The sequence below is a fragment of the Rousettus aegyptiacus genome, unplaced genomic scaffold, assembly GCF_014176215.1.
Source record: "Rousettus aegyptiacus isolate mRouAeg1 unplaced genomic scaffold, mRouAeg1.p scaffold_m13_p_7, whole genome shotgun sequence".
NCBI classification, from domain to species: domain Eukaryota; kingdom Metazoa; phylum Chordata; class Mammalia; order Chiroptera; family Pteropodidae; genus Rousettus; species Rousettus aegyptiacus.
In genome coordinates, this window is record NW_023416310.1 from 54,102,422 (window position 1) to 54,121,229 (window position 18,808).

Below are 18,808 nucleotides of genomic sequence, written 5' to 3' on the forward strand. Positions count from 1 at the left end.
GTTGAAAATCACATGATATCACTTATACGTGGACTATACACCTAAAAGCAACAACTGAACAGGACAAACAAAGAGAGATTCCTGGACACGGACTATAGACTAGCTGTTGTCAGAGGGTAGGGGGTGGGGGTAGGGTAGAGGTAAATGGAGTAAAGGGGGTCAAATATGTGGTTACAGAAAGAAATCTAACTATGGGAGATGAATACACAGTGGAAATATAAATATCCCTTACTGTTAAAGTGTACAGATGAAACATTGTAATTCATTAACCAATATCACCATAAAAATAAATTAATTAAAAAAATAAATTCAGAGAAGAAAGGAGAAGAAATATTCACATGTTCTTTTATTAGTATGTAATTACATTTACTCATGTTTTGTTTTGTGTGTGGATTTGAATTATTGTCTTAGATTTTTTGCTTTCAGCCTATGAACTTTATTTAGTATTCCTAGAGAGTTAGGTCTTCTAACAAATTCTCTCAGTTTTTATCTATAAAATTATTCATTTTACCTTCATTTTTGAAAGATGTTTTTGCTGGCAATAACTAGGTTGACTGTTTTCTTTTATTATTCTGGTATTTTGAATACATCCTCTAACTGGTTTCTGGCCAGCATTGTTTCTGATGAAAAATTTGCTTCTAGATATATCGGGATTCCTTTTATGTCATTTTTTTAAAGTCATTTTTTTCTAACTGCTTTTGTTTGTATTTGCCTTTCAACATTTTTACTATAATGTATCTTGGTAGACCACTTTCTGTTTATGCTCCTTAGAGTTTGCTGAGTTTCTTTGATGTGTAGGTTAATGTTTTTCTTTAAATTTGGAAGTTTTCATTATTCCTTGAAATAATGTTTACACCTGTTTTTCTCTCTATTCATTCTAGTAATCCCATTTCATGTATACTTGTGCACTTGATGTTACCCTATAGTTCTTTCAGAACTTTTTCATTATTCTTCATTCCCTCCCCCTTTTTTTTTATCGAATTGCATAATCTTTATCAATCTTTAAGTCTACTGATTCTTCTACCTATGCAAATCTGATGTTCAACCGCTTTAATTTTTTTATTTTAGTTATTATATTTTTCAATTCTAAAATTTCCATTGGGACCATTTTTAAAAATATTGATCTCTACTTTGATATTCTCTTTCATATGAGACCTTGTTATTCATTCCTTTATTTCTTTAGTCATGGTTTCCTTTAGTTCTTGGAGCATATTTATAATATATGCTTTAAAGTGTTTAACACCTGGGCTCTCTCACAGACTGTTTTTGTTATCTACTTTTCTCCCTGTATGTAGGTCTGAATTTCTAGTTTCTTCAAGTTTTCATAATTTTTCTTTGAAAACTAGACACTTTAGATAATATATTATAGCCACTCTACTTATTGTTTTCCCTAATCCCCAAGGTCTGTTATTATTATTATTGTTGTTGTTGTTATTATTATTATGCTTGTTGATTTGTTTAGTAACTTGGTAGGTGATTTTAGGGAAATCTATTTCCTGTACACCATGAAGCCTCTTGTGTAACTCCTCAGAGTGTAGTCTTGGGCATGCCCACTTGCACAGTAGGATAACAGTGATTTTAGCAAGATACTTTCTGAGTATCTCTGTTAAACTGGTATCACACCAGCCCCAAAGCTCTGCTAATTATTGCCTGATTGCTTATTGTTTTTGACAATGACTTGGGGCATAAATTGCTCCATAGTCGAATCCAATTATAATGAAAAGAAATAGTTTTTAAGGTCATATTTGAGGTTTATTCTGATATAAAAAGTGCTCTTCTTAGCTGTCTTTTCCATTTTTTTTTCTCTATAAAGTAGCTGTCCTATAGTCTAACTTGCTACTTTCATAGAGCTTCCAGTACTCTCTCATTAATCATAATCAAACTCTACTTTGATTACATGGGTGCTTTATTCTCAAACTTCCCCACATTCTATTCTAACTAAAATCAGTTCCTTTGAGGAGAGCTTTGGAGCAATTTAATCTTATGGCTTCTCCTGTACAAAATGTCTAAATCTCTACTCCAGAGATAGGAACCTGGGCATGGCCTGTTTCTCTCAGACTGACACCCCTGCTTTATGAGCAGAGCACTGGGTATGAGCAGTAATCTCCATTCTTCTTGGCTTGCAACTCCTGGCATGGAATTACTGCCCAATAAGCAAGGCAGATTAAAGATAATCCAGGTCCTATTATTTATGGCTTGCTTTATTTGTGACTTGTTGTGCCAAGTAGGAGCTGGGTGGGACAAAGGAGGAAAGCAACCCCTAACCATTCAAAAACACTCACATGGAATTTAATCTCTGCAATGTGGAGCTGGTGGGGGATGAGAAATGGTGGTTTGGTTCTCTCGGAGAGGTACTGTAGCCCTTGACTGGGAGCTAAGAATAGAGGATGCTGTATATATGTGTATGTGTATATGTATACATACACAAAGAAAATGGAAAAAAAAAACTATTATCTGTGTGTGTGTGTATACATATATACACTTTTAACAGTTATGATTATTTTACTTGAGAACCATCCTGCAGATCTCTCACCATTATATGCTGGTAGTGAATCTCCAATTAGTCCTGGATTATCTTCCAGTGCTTGCTCTTAGCCTTGAAATCAAATATCATTAAAATTAGTTCAAAAATCCTTAACTGTGAAAAAAACATAAAGTTTGTATTTCTAAAGTTCTACACTGGTTAACTTTATTTATCCATTAAATCTAAAATCCAGTGTCACTTTCATCCTGATTTCCCAGGATTGGTTAACTTGATAGTAGATGTACTTTTAACACTTATATGATAGTGATTTTTTTCTTTGTAATTATTACTTAATATATTCATCCTCCACTAAATTGGAAATTTCATAAATATAGGACCTAAGATGTTTTGGTTCTGCTTAGTTTTAGTTTGTTTGTTTGTTGTTTTGCTGGTGGTGATAATGGTGGTACCATGTTACAAACTAACATGGAGAACAATATTTGGAGTAACCCTATAGGGTAGTTGTTTATCTCTACCTTTAAAGTCTGTTTGTCCAAAGTTCTCAACAGCAAAATCCTAGCAAAAGATTATAAAAAGATCTCTCTCTCTTTCTCTCTCTCTCTGTTGTATGTTATGTTTGGTGTTAAGAGAAATGGAAATTAAGCATCAACTCCCCTTTCTTTGAAATACAAGAATACAAAGTTAATTATTTGAATAAGATCTAAACTAGATCTTTTAAAAAAGATTAATATTTTCAGGTAAGAGAGATACTTGTTCTCCTTTTGCTTACATCAGTGATCTGCAACCTGGGGTGGATAGCAGCTGCACTGTGTGTGCAGATGGGATACATGGAGAAGATGGTGAACGTCATATCAAGGCTTTCTCAAAATGTACAGGTTTTGGTTTATGATTTCTCATTTAAGGTTTACTGCAATAGCCTGTATGTTATGATGTAGAGTTCAAGTGTATTGGAGAGAAAAAAAATTGAAACAATATAGTTACGAATTGCCGATAAGGATAGTGTTATTTAGGATAGAGTTAAGGAGAAGCATCACATGTGGGGAATACCTGGACTTGATTGGCTAACTATATTTTGTATAGGTATGGTAATTTTTGAGGATCATTTGCAAGATACCCTACCTAACAAACAGGTAGCTTGGGTTTTTGGATCAAGAAGCAATATTCGATGTTTGAAGTCTGCTAAAAAATATTTTACATGCTCAAGATAAGTTTTATTGTTTAAAACTTAAAACTTACTAAGTGATTGATCATTAAATACAATTGTTGTGGGGTTTTTTTGTTTGTTTTGCTTTGCTTTGCTTTCCTTTGTTTTTCTTTTAAATTTCCCTGAACTACCTTTCCAGGATTTACTTATTTAATATTTCTTTTTTTTCATCTCAAAAGCTTTGTTCTACAATCTGTATTGACTGAAATATATATAAATATATATTTGAGGAGGGGTTATCTATTATTTTATAAGAAATACGTTTTAGTTGTAAAAATACTAGTTGTTATCACTTAACTGAAAAAAGAGAAAACTATCAGAAATGAAAAATAGGATGCTAGCCTCTGATTATTTTTGCTTTGATTATATGTCTCTCCAATTAAGAAAACCACACTGAGGAATAGAATAAAAATTAACAAGCAAGTTATTATTTCTTCATCTGGACTGAAGCCTTTTAAAAAAAAATTCTTAGTGGGCAATCATTGATACTTTCAACAAAAGATTATTTTGTTAGAAAAAGAAAGGAATGATTTTCCTTTTATTCCCAATGAATAAAAAATAAAAATAATTATAATGAGTAAGTACAATTCTGAATTCTTTTAGAGTGATTATAACAACCTAAAATTTTATTAATCAAGGACAAAGTGTGTTGAGATGTTTCCATGTCAGTTTTCACACACTAAAATTAACTAAAAACCTAACAGGTCAGACCATGGAAATTCCCTATAGAAATATATTGCACAATTCTTGGTTATATCTACTAAACTCAAGGTAATCTTTTAATTTACTACTCATAATCAAGAAAGAAAATGTCTTCTCACAGCATTATATAAAGAACATGATTAAATCCCTTGTCTGTTTCTATTAACTTGATGATTTAAATCTAAAGTTTGTTCATTCTCTTCTTTTTTCGGCAATCATTTAATGAAACTAACCTCAGAGGGGCATCTTATCACCAATGCTTAATTGCTTTTAAATTTCTAGGGATACATTTAGAAATATCTAGCTCTAAAAATTAATAAATTCCTGGGAATAACATAATTACTATCGATATATTTCTTTTCTTTAACACCTGAAGCATGAATTAAAAACAATACAGGTAAGCCAAATATTTATTAAAATACAAGGGATAATTGACATAATTCAGGTCAAAAAATTATCCCATGTTTAGAAATTATATATGTCAAAGTTGCATTTATCTGAATAGTTTGTTTATCCCCTGATCGTAAACACTTGGGGATGGTCTTAAATATTTAAACTGGCAAACTCTGCCTGAAGATTGTGATTCAATAAAATTGTTATGAATATTTACATTTACACTTCAAGATAAACTCCACAGGTTACTTCCAGTCTAAACAAAATGGCATAGACCCATTTTTCCCTTATCCTCCCCAGTAAATATAACTATAAACCCTAAAAATAGTGCAAGGGACAACTGAAGAATCTTGAAATGTGGAAAGAAGGAGAACCAGCTTGAGACCCTGACCCTGGAAGAATAGTATAGTAGTAAGTATCCCGTATCCACCCCAACTGATGGAAGATGACTCCTCATACTTACCATTTTCTGATTTCCAACCAAGGAACAGGAGACAGCCTAAATACATTAGTTTTTCTACTGAATTGAATGGAAATTTCTCTTAAAATATTATATGAGCTTTGCATAAGGTAAGGAATATAGATTAGGAACTTTGCCAAAAGTGAGCAGATAAGGGACACACTTTCATTCTCTGCCAAGCCTGAGATTCTTCTTTTTCACCCAAAGAACTGAGATGCCTCGTCATAACTGTAGACTCAGCTACAGCAAGTGACTTGTACAAGATGCCTCTTTCTACTCATGTAATTAAGATTCTCCTCCTGTCTTCAGAAACCAGAAAAAGCAAGAAGAACTAGAAGATGAAATTCAATCACAGTAAGCAAAATGATTGGGTGAAATCAGTAAAATGGTCTGACCATCATGACTGGACCAGTCTAGGAAGCCTCTTAGTTCCTTCCACTGGCTATGACTTTCCTCCACTACTTAGAGATACTGGGGCAGCCAGTGGGCAGTGATAGGGAACTAGATTTGGAATTATATGACAAAAAATTTAAAACAACTGTTAAATACAAATAGTCAAATAAAATTTTATTTAAATAAAAAAAAACAGGCAAGAAATACAATTTGTAAAGTGAAACAAATGAACATTATAAAACTGAAGAATATAATAATAAAAATAATAAAAATACATCTCTCAACATGTTAAATAATAAAGTGAAGAAGACAGAGACTAGAATACATGAACTTTAAGGACAGAATATAAATTAACCCAAGATGGAAAACAGAGAAATTAAACTTAAAAAAAAAAAAAAAAAAAGCAAACAAAATTCTGGTTTCTGGTTCCACCTGTAAGAAATTCATAAGTTGCTGCTCCATCTAACAACAGATAAAAAGCTGAACAGACTGAAAAATCAACAACTCTTCATGTATCCATAGAGGATACAGGGCAAACCACTGTCCCCTAAACTGGAGAGCTAGACATAGAGCAATGGCTTACCAGAGCACAGACTCATAAGAAGAAATAGCTGTATGAACTAGTGCCAGGGTAGGAAAACCTGAACTGTAGTTGACAAATTGCTAGAAGATCAATATGAAAAACTGAGAGATTAAAAACCCCAGGAGGATTCATTCATCAGGGAGAATCCAAAATATTCTGAGATATGTTTCTAGAAGCTTGATCAGGTTCCCCCTGTAATCAAATATCAGAGAAAGATCCTCTCATGTTTTTGAAAGCAGAAGAGGAAAAATCTTGAAATACATCAGGGCACTTTGTTTCCTTAACAAGTCCTGCCGCCAGGAGAAACTATTTGACCAGAGCCTAACTTGCTGGGGTATTATATAAGTCTAACTGACCTAGGGAAGGGTAATACCTAACTCTATCCAGATCTAGCCTTCCACATGGGATCAAGGACATAGTTAATTCTAGCCAACTCTTGCCATCTTGTCTCACCTAAGGGAACAGAAAAATACCAACACTTAGGATGCTCACAGTCCAGAGGCTTAGGCTCACTAAAACACTGAAAACTGATCACAGGCCTACTGAATGCTTCCCCACTCCCAGGCCCCTACACCCCTCACCACCACATTACTAAAGGCCTATTTTCAGCAGGTATTTTTTTTTTTAACTAGTACATGTCTGGTTATCAATAAAAAGTAAAAAAGCATGCTAAAAGGAAAAAAGAAAAAAAAAACATACGATTTGAAGAAACAGAATAAGCATCAGAACCAGACATGACAGAGATGTAAGAATTATCAAACTGGAAATTAAAACTATTGTAAATGCGATAAGAGCTCTAATGAATAAAGCAGAGAACATGCAAGAACAAATGAGCAATGTAAGCAGTGAGATAGAAATCCTAACAAAGAAACAAAAATGGTCAGTTATCAAAAATTATGTAACGAATGAAGATCTTTCAGGGATAGATTAGTAGACTGGACATGGATGAGTAAAGAATCCAAATTTGAGGATGTTTCCATAGAAACTCCTAAAACTGAAAAGCAAGAAAACAGATTTAAAAAGACTAAAAAAAAAAAAAAGAAGAAGAAAAAACAATATCCAAGATATATGAGATAACTACAGACGGTGTTAGTAATGTATGTGTAATATGAATACCAGATAAATAAGAAAAAGAGAAAGAAACAGAAAAAAACATTTGAAACAATAATGACTGAGAATTTCCACAATTTAATGTCAGACATGAAACCACAAATCCAGGAAACTCGGAGAACGCCAAGCAGGAAAATGTCAGAAGAACTACACCTAAGCAGATTAATTTAAAACTACAAAGCATCAAAGATAAAGAAAAAGATCCTGAAAGAACCCAGAGGGGAAAAAAAAAAGAAACACCTTTTTTTATGGAAGAATAAAAATAAGAATTATATCTAACTATTCCTCAGAAGCCATACAAATAGAAATAGAGTGTAGTGAAATTTTTAAAGTGATAAGAGAAATGAAACACCAGTCCAGAATTCTGTACTCTGTAGAACTATGCTTCAAAAGATCAGAAGAAATAGACTTTTTCAAGTAAGCTAAAATTGAGGAAATTGGTTGCCAATAGAAATGCCTTGCAAGAAATGTTACAAAGAGTTCTTTAGAGATAATAAAAACAATATGGGTCAGAAATTCAGATCTACATAACGAAAGTGAGAGAATCAAAAAAGGCCTAAGAGAAAGTGAAATAACAATTTTTAATTTTTTATTTATAATTGATGTAACAGATAACTGTTTAAAATAATAATATGAATATATTTTATATATACATATTATGTATAAATATATGCATATGCACACTTACATATAAGCAGACAGAATGACAGCAGTGATACAATAAATGGGAGGGAGAAATTAGAATCAATGCTCAGAAGTTCAGTTACTGAGTTGTTTTATAGTTGTGTGCTTATTGTTTTTAAAGAATCTGAAAAACCATTTTCCTACGTGTGCATAGAAATGTTTAAAATTACAGAAAATAAATAAAGACTATTATAAAAAGTATTCATAATTTAGCTAATAAGAATAGTCTTATTTACCTGTCATTTCATTTTATTTTACTATTTATAGACATAGAATGTCTCTATATCCCCACTAAATTTTGCTACTACTTAGCAATATTTTTCAATTTGAGAATTAAAATAAATATTTATGTTCCAAAATCAAATTTTAATGCCTTTTTATTATTTCATCATATTTTATATCAATAATTATTATAATACATAAGTATATTTAAAATATATTGACTTTACAAGTAACTGTTCTTATAGTTAAATGTTTTATACATATTAATAATTGTAAGTTTATCATAAATTACTAACGTATACTGCACTACACTCCAAAATCCCCAGTACCCTTTTATTTAGCTGTTTAGATGAATATCGAACTATTATTTGTATGAATCTCTTTGTAAAGCATGGTGTGTTGTGTGTTGTTTAGTGATTAGATAGATAGATGATAAATAGATGATAGACAGTTGATGATAGCTGATAGATAGATAGATAGATAGATAGATAGATAGATAGATAGATAGATGATTGAGGAAGAGAGAATGAGAGAGAGAGAGAAACACTATATTTATTAGTGCTAGGTGTCAGTACTACTATGTATATTGAAACTCACAGGGTTATTGTTAGGGTAAGAGTAAAATTAGAATTAGGTTTTGGGTTAAATTTAAGGTTAAGGATACAGTTAAGTTGGAGTTGGGATAAAATGAAGGTAAGGTTTGAGTTTAGCATTAGGGCTAGGATTAGATTAGAGTTATAGTTACTGTGAATGTTAAGGTGAAGGCTAGCTAGCTTAGATAAAGATTAGCCTTAGGTTTAGATTTGGGTTGAGTTAGGTGTTTATAGTTGAGTTTAGTGTTACATTTATGCTTAGATTTAGAGTATGATGAGAATTTGGTTTGAATTATCAGTTAAGGTTAGGATTAGTGTTGGTGCTATACAGGCATATCTCATGTTATTGTGCTACATTTTGTTTCACAGATGTTTTTTTTCTTTTCTTTTCTTTTCTTTTTTTTTTTTTAAACCAATTGAAGGTTTATGACCAATCTGCATTGAGCAAGTCTATCTACACCATTCTTTCAACAGCATTTGCTCATTTTGTGGTTCTGTGTCACATTCAGGCAATTTTGGCAATACAACAAATTTTTGCATTATTATTATATTGTAATAGTAATCTGAGATCAATGATCTTTGAAGTTCTAGTAATTGTTTTGGGAAGCACAAACCAGTCCCATATAAGATGGCTAACTTAACTGAAACATGTTGCATGTGTTCTGACTGCTCCATCCACTGGCCATTCTCTCATATCTCTCTCTCTCTCTCTCTCTCTCTCTCTCTCTCCTTAGTCTGCTCTGTTCCCTGAGACACAATATTGGAATTAAGCCAATTAATAATCCTACAATGGACAATGGAATCCTACAATGTTCAAGTGAAAGAGAAATCTGTATTCTCACTTTAAATCAAAAGTTAGAAATTATTAAGCTTAATAAGAAAGGCACATTGAAAGTCTAGATAGGATGAAAACTAGGTCTCTTGTGCCAAACAGTTAGCCAAATTGTGAATGTAAAGGAAAGTTCTTGAAGGAATTAAAAATGCTATTCCACTGAACCCACAAATGATAAGAAAGAGAAACAGGCTTTTTGCTGACAGCAAGAAAATTTTAGAGGTCTGGACAGAAGATCAAACCAACCACATCATTCTCTTAAGACAAAGCCTAATCCAGAGCAAGGCCCTAACTCTATTCAATTTTATGAAGCCTGAAAGAGAAGAAGAGGTTGAGGGAAAAAAGTTTGAAGTTAGCAGAGGTTGGTTCATGAGGTTTAAGGAAAGAAGCCATCTCCATAACATAAAAGTATGGGGTGAAACCGTGAGTTCTGATATAGAAGCTGCAGAAAGTTATCCAGGAAATCTAGCTAAGCCAATTAATAAAGGTGGCTACACACAACAAACAAACAAATAAACAGATTGTAATAGATTTTAAAATTAGATGAAACAGCCTTATTTGGGAAAAGCATGTCATTTAGGACTTTTATAACTAGAGAGAAATCAATGCCTGGCTTCAAAGACAGATTGACTCTCTTATTTGGGACTAATACACCTTATGTCTTTAGGATAAAACCAATATCCATTTACTATTCTGAAAATCCTAGGGTCCTTAAGAATTATGCTAAATCTACTCTGTCTGTGCTATTACAAAGAAAAATAACAAAACCTGGGCGACAGCATATCTGCTCACAACATGGTTTACTGAATATTTTAAGCTCACTGTTGAGACCTAATTCTCGAGAAAGAAAAAGAAAAAATATTCTGTCAAAATATTTTTCCTTATTGAAATTGCACTTGGTGACCTAGGAGATCTGATGGAGATGTACAATTAGATAATGTTCATTTCATGCTTGCTAACACAACATCTATTTTGTAGCCTGTGGATCAAGGAATAATTTTGACTTTCAAATCTTCTTACTTAAGAAATATATTTTAAAAGGTTATAACTGCCATAGATAATGATTCCTTTGATGGATCTGGGGCAAAGTTATTTGAAAACCTTTGGGAAAGAACTCACCATTCCAGATGCCGTTAAGAACATTTGTGATTCATGGGAAGAGGTCAAAATATCAGCATTAACAGGAGTTTGGAAGAAGGTGAATCCAACCTTCATAAATGACTTTGCATGATTCAAGACTTCAGCAGAGGAAGTAACTGCAGATATGGTGGAAATAGCGAGATAATTAGAATTAGAAATTAGATGTGACTGAATTGCTACAGTCTTATAATAATACTTTAATGGATGAAGAGTTGCTTTGTATATGTGAGCAAAGAAAGTGGTTTCTTCAGGTGAAATCTACTCCTGGTGAAGATTATGTGAGGATTGTTGAAATTCCAACAAAGGATTTAGAATATTACATAAACTTGGTAGAGTGGAAACAGGTTTTGAGAGAATTGACTCCAATTTTGAAAGAAGTTCTGTTGTGCATTAAATGCTGTCAAACAGCACTGCATGCTACAGAAAAATCATTTATCAAAAAAGATTCAATCGATATAGCAAACTTCATTGTTGTCATATTTTCAGAAATTGCCACCACCACCCCAACCTTCATGCTGACCAGACAGCAGCCATCAACATTGAGACAAGTGCCTCCACCAAACTCATGATCATCCCTAGCTGAATGCTCAGAGTACAGTTAGAATGTTTTAGAAATAAAGTATTTTTTTTAAATTAAGGTATATACATTCTTTTTTAGACATAATAATATTGCATACTTAATACACTACAGTATAGTGTAAACATAACTTTCATATGTAAAATTGTGTTACTTTACTGTGATATTCACTTTATTGTTGTGGTCTGGAAATGAACTCATGATATCTCTAAGGTGTGTCTAGAATGTTCCTATTGTGCATGATTATTTCTGTATGAAACTCATTGTTGATAGATGTAATACTTTATTTTGTGATATATGTGAGAGATTATTTTTTGTGATAGTTTTCAATGCTATTTTCTATAGCCATAACATATAAAAATAATTTTAGCACTTTTTGGTATCTATAAAAATTGATATGTGCTATCATTGTGAAATATGTGTTTTATATTGTTAATTGTGTGAACTACTGTGGGTAGTTAAATATATAAGGGCATTGTTCTGTTAAATGTTAGGGTTTTATTTATGGTTACTGTGGGTTTAGGTTTGTTTAGTCATAGCAATAGTGTTAAGAATTAGTTTAGGATTAGAGTTAGAGTTAGAGTTAGAATTAAGAAAAAGGTTTTAATTTAATTTAAGATTAGATTTAGGGTTAGTTTAGTGGTGGGATTGAAGTTAGAATACCAGTAGGGCCACTATTTTGGTTAAAGTTGGGGTTTACATTTTCTAACAGCAAATATATAAATTAATATGTAAACTAATAACTAAAATATTTGGCTTAGCATTACTTGGTACATATCATTGATTTTACAGATGTATGTAGAAATATTGTGTTTAGTAGTGTTTGTTCTAGGATGCTGCTATATATAGTGTATGAGTGTCGAACATTTCGTTTAACTGTTTATGCCCCATACATGATTTTGCTTAGTGATATCTGTGTAAAACATTGTGTTTTATATTGCCAAATGTGCGTGCTAATACAATCATGATTCTCTTAAAGATGCGGATACAGTTTGAAAATGCATCATTAGGCAATTTTGTTGTGATAACATCATAGAGTATATTTACGCAAACCTAGATGGTATAGCCTACTACACACCTAAGCCATATAGTACAGTCTATTGCTCCTAGGCTACAAGCCTGCACAGCATATTACTGTACAAAAGAATAAGAGATTAAATCAGGCACAAGAAGAAAATTATGTAACCAAGTGATGTAGTAAACACAAAATATATGAGGCTGCTGCTTGCATACAGAATGTACTGTTTTACGGTAAATTTTTTTTATGAGTAAAAAATACACACTCTAAAATAACAATTAACAAGTATAGTATGGTAAATACATAAACCAATGATATAATCATTTATTACCATTATCAAGTATTGTGTATGCCATACTTTTATATGACTGGCAGCACAGGTTTGTTTACACTAGCATCATCATTACAAATACTTGAGCATTGCATTACTCTACAAAGTACAATGGCTATGATGTCATTAGGTGAAAGGAATTTTTCATCTCCATTATAATCTTTGGGGACCACCACTATACAAGCAGTCCATGATTGACAGAAATGTTGTTGTGTGGCACATGACTTTTTATAAAATGAAATACCCAGAGTTAAGGACATGCTTAAGGTATGGTTGAAATTAGGGATAAGACAAAGTTAGGCTTAGCAATAGGGCTAATGTTAGAGTTAGGGTTAGAGTTTTTTAGAATCAGGTTCAGGTTTATAGATAGGTTTGGTTAGACTAGATTTAGGAATAGATTAAGGTTAGATTTAGAGGTAGGACAGGTTTAGAATTAACTTTTGTTTTAGTGTTAAATTTATGGTTAGGGTTGGATTTAGCAGTTTGTAGTGGCCTTACAAATTGATTTAAACAATTAAAGAATCAGTTATAGTTAGGCTAGGATTAAGGTTAGGTTAGTGATAGGTTAGGTTTAAAGTCAGAGTTTATGATAAGAGACTTAGAATTAGGGTAGTGTTATTTAGATTTCTTTTTAGTTTTAGAGCTATACTGAAGATTAAACTAGGTTGAGGTTTAAGGTAAGGCTTAGAGTTAATGTAGAATTATCATTAGAGTGTAAATTGTATCAGAATTATAGTCATCTTAGGGTTTTAGTTATGATAGAGTTATAGTTAGGGTTAAGGTCAGGGTTATATTTAGATTTAAAGTTAATGTTAGGTTTACATTTAGGCCTACTTATATTTAAGGCTGGGGTTATGATTAGGTTCATGATTTTGCTTATAGGTAGGTTTAGTGTTAGGCTTAATTTGGAGGTTAGTGTGAATATGATAATATGTAGGAAAACTTTGCTTAGCAATGATTGTGCACTTACTGCTTTATTTAGTGATATATGTGAGAAACATTTATTTTTATTTTTATTTATTTATTTTTTTGAGAAATATTTTTTTTTTAAACCTGTGAGGATCAGTGATTTTCCTTCTATTGAAAGTTGTGTGAAATCATTTTAAATAAGGTTAGTGGTGTTTATACTCTTGTGTTTAGCAAAATTCATAGGGTTATGTTTAGACTTATGGTATGGTGAGTTTAGGCTTTGGCCTTAGGTTTAAATTTGGAGCATGGTCAGAATACGGTTTAGATTTAGGGTTTATATCAGAGTTAGAATTTTTTGATTGTGATAGATTTAAGGCTAGGGTAAATGTTGAGATTAAGAATTATTTTTTCATTTTATCTCCTTTGCTGATTTATTAGCCATAACTTCAATGGTTATTACTTCAATGGTTGCTGTAGGGTATACAGTATGAATATTTAACTTATTAAAGTCTACTTTTTAAGCTATAATGTACCACTTCCTATACAGAATCAGATTCTTTCAAAGGTATGCTTTCATTTCTCCTTTCCCAAACTTTGTCATTGCTACTTTTACTTTTGCACATTATAAACTCACACTGATTGTCAACAATCACAATTAATTCTCTTTTAAAGTGATTTAAATAACAAGCAAAAGAAATATATATTTACCTGTGAAGTTACCATTTCTGATGGCCATCCTGCTTTTGGGAACATCCAGATACCCTTCTACATGAAAACTTCTTTACCATTCCTTATAGTGTGGTATCTGAATACATAGAGCATTTTTATATTTAAAATACCTTCATTTTTAACAATAAATATTTTGGGGGTATAAGATTCTAGGTTTTTTTTTCCTTTAAAGTTGTTCCTTCACTGTTTTTTACTTTAATTATGACAAAAAATCTGCTGCTACCTAATTTTTCCCCTTATTTTATTCCTTTGAATGCATTTGCCTTTTCTGTCTGGCTACTTTTAAGATTTCTCTTTAACAACAGTTTAAATAATTTTATATTGATGTTTTTTGCAATATTCTTTTTCTTTCGTGTGCTTTGGATTTCCTAAACTTCTTGGATCTATGAATTATTTCCATCAAATTTGAAAAATATTTATTATTATTTCTTCAAATATTTTTTTTTTTTTGCTATCTGATCCTAACCTACCTTGTGACTTTAATTACATGTATGTTATGACTCTTGAGATTGCTGTTTTAATTTTTATAAATGCCCATATTTTATTTTGGATAGTTTCTATTACTATATTTTTATATTTTTTTCTATCATGCTACAGTTCATTTTAACTTAGAACCTGCTTTAGTGATTAATTCCCGAAGATACTGAAGAAGTATATATTATAAGTTTATTTTTGTGTTACTACTTTAACAATATAGTCAATTACTTCTTATAATATGATCTGTTATAGAATTGTCATATATTTAATTCATTCTCTTTCTGTGGGATGATTCTATTAGAGAAAGCACAAAGGGTAAAGACTCACAACTTATCTATCTTTGTAAATCCAAAATATGATCTTAGTTGGAAATACCTCAGTGATCTAAACTTAAGATCCTGTTCTCTTCTTTTTTAATTTAAATACACTCTTATTTCCTCCCTTTTTTCTATGCCCTTTTATTAGTTCAAGTTCTCCAGGTACATAGAAACAGTGGAGATGATAGATGATAGATAGATAGATATGTATATATAATATATAAATCCTGTGCATATACATATATGAGATACATATATATGATATATGATATATTATATTGGCTAATGTGTATATATAATTATACAAATATAAACATTTATATATTTATATGAATGTGTACAAATATACGCACACATACATTTCTTTTCTCTCTCTCTCTCTCTCTCTCTCTCTCTGACAGGATTTGATGATGATGCAACATTTAAATGAATTTATTTTGTCTAAGAAAGCTATTTTCTCTCTCTTTTTTTTTCATAAGGCCTCAACTGGTTGAAACCTGTTATTGTACACTGTAAATGTTAACCACATCTACAAAACGCCTTCATGATAATACCTAGATCAGCATTTGATTAAATCAGTGGGTACCCTAGGTGTATTGGGTTAAATTCTCATCCCACCCCACCCAAATTCAAGTGCACTCAGAATCTGTGAATATGACGTTATTGGGAAATAGGGTCTTTACAGACTTAATCAATTTAACATAAAATCATAATGAATCATTAATTGTTCCTAAGTCAAATATGATTCTTATTCTTATAAGAAGAGGAAAATTTAGACAGAGGTAGAGACACAGAGATCATCATGTGAAGATGGAGCCGAGGATTGTACTTAAGTCTGCTGCCACAAGCCAATGAGTACCTGGAGCCATCAGAAACTGGAAGAGGCAATGAAAGATCCTCCCGTACAGGTTTCAGAGGGAGAATGAATTTTCTGGTAACTTGATTTTGGATATTTAACTTGCAAAACTGTAAAATAATGAATTTGTGCTGTTTTAAACCACATGGTTTTTGTTACTTTGTAACATAAACCAGTACAATAGCCCAGCCCAGTTTACACATAAGACAGATCACGGTCTTTGAGCACTTGACTAAGTGGCGGCACCTTTGCCAGGTCTTCTCTGTAGCCTGCTATTTTTCTTTCTTTCCTTTTTTTTAAAATTGAACCTCTATTTCTTGAAGTTTCTTTTTTTTTCAGATTCCTTAACTTGTTATATCCTATTATGTTCAATCTACCATATATACATATATGATATATGTGTATTATATATATACAATTTTTAATTAATATCCTTTCATATTTATATCTTTTGAGTTAAGGACCATGCTTGAAGCTCTTTATCTCAAACTTTAATCAATCAATTTTATATTATTAACTATAAAGGCAGATGATGATTTGCCTGTGGATGCTCAGTTTTATAACTCCAAAAGGTACTATATTATTGGAACCATTGTGTAAATTCTGTTTCTTCAGCCACTTAACTTTTTTTCACTCTTTTTCTATTGCTTCTTCTTAAAAGTCACAGTTCAATATTTTTCTGGAAATATAAAATTTCTTATGTCTTGACCTCTTCTCTGGTTACAACTCACTGGTTCAGTTTGATCGTATGTACCCTAAGACTCTGATCTCTGGTAACTTTGTTCTTAAAAATCTTGAATGAAATAAATAACCCCCTGCAAATCTCCTCTTCCTTTCATCCTGGAAAGGTTATGATCTATCCTCAAATGGTTTTAAACATGAGTGACAAGTCAAAGAAAGTTGTACGATCTTACTCCACATGCAAGTTCATTTTTTATCTATGCTCACCATTGGCCTTACAAGTTAATTGGAAGTCATTCTATTGAAAGTGGTTCAGTTTAGTCACATGGCCAGTGAAGGCAGTGCATGCTAGTTACGGGTAAGGAAAACAGAGTGACTATCAATGAAAACCTACTTTTCTAGAGATTTTCAGGGTGTGGGCCCTCCTCAATCCTTTTACCTCCCAGCTCCAGGCTATAGGCCTGGTTCAGTCAAAGGACTGAGTCAAGAATTGTTTCCAGAACTGCCTTTGACAGGAAATATTTTGTTGTTAGTGGTGTATTTATTTATCTGTTTATTTATTTAATATATTTTTGCATAAAAAGTTGGTCATCTTATTTGAGCTGAGTCTTGCCGGGAAAGCAGAGCCAAGCTGTGGAAACCAATACTTACATAATACTATGTTTAGAGAAGTAACGAGGTGGAAAATGAGAAGTGGAGCTAAAAAATATTATGATAAAGAAAGATTTGGCAACAGAGACAGGATCGAGCAATTTAGGTACAGAATAATTGCTCCGGAAAGCATTGAGAAGCTTCACAGTTCACCTTCATGTGTGTATGACCACATTATCCTGTCTCGAAGATATAATATCAATGTGAATCTCACACTAAATAAGTTTTTCTCATTCCAGCATAAATTTTACAACACTTTGCTAAACCTACAGACACCTATGTTTGTCAAAATATAAATATAATATAATAGGCAGAGTACAGAGTTTTGAATCTCAATCTTAATAAAATATTTTTGTTTTAACCTTTAGTACTCCCTTCCTTATAGGATAATCTCGGTAAAGCTGTGTTGACTTCTCTGTTGTCTTCTACTGCAGGGAAGATCATTACCCACTAGGGATTGCTAGAGGCCAGAGGAGAGTGGACACACACATATGAAGACTGGGTTTGCTTCAGAACTGGCATTGTAAAGTAGCCACAATAGGATGTACGTTTTAATAAATTGTACCGTGACCATTAATGATCTACAGAGAATAAAATGAAATTGGACCTGATCCAATTAAGATAGGGTTGGTATGTATTGGGAACAAACAGGACCACAAATCCCATGCTTTATATTAAAGGCTTATTTCTTAATTATATTGCATGTCTATTGGAAAGTGTCTAAGTTCGAGTGCCATTCTAGGAGAGGTCATCTAAAAAAAATGGGTGTTCATGCATATGTGTTTGTGTTGTAGTTATTTCTAATTAGTAATAATAACTTAAGAAGAAAAATAAAGTGGAGCGAGAAGATAAAGAGTAGGACAATATTATATGGTATAAATATTTTTATTTAGGAATGTCATTTGAGGACATACCGCCCCAAGTCAAGGATTGCTCACAGTGCAGCTACCCTAGTTGACATAAAGTATTTCTTTATTTGTTATTGGTGGTGGTGGTGATTCCTTTCATAGAGCAGGACATAAAAATAAATAGGGGTATATTACAGCAGAGAATATATGTATCAGAAAGAGGAAGCACAACCTGCAAAGGCTGGAATGTGCTTGTTTTATTTAAGTATTTTCCAAAAACCAATGTGGCTAAAATTGAATTAGAAAAGTGAAGAGTGGGTGGGAAGGGAGGTTAGAAAAGGAAATGAGGACCAGATAATGTAAGATCTCATAGGTTACAGTTTCTGCAAAGAATTAAAGTTTTCTTTCTTTGTTAAAAGTGGGAATTATTTATGAACTTTTTTGATCAAGAGGGTAAATATCATATAATCAAAGTTTTTAATAATATCATTGGTTCTTATATGGAAAATCACTGTTTCTCTCTGTAGATAATTTTCATGCCAGATGCAACATTGAACTTTTTTATTCTCTGGGTCTTTCAGTCAAACACAAATCCTCATTTTAATGCCTGCCC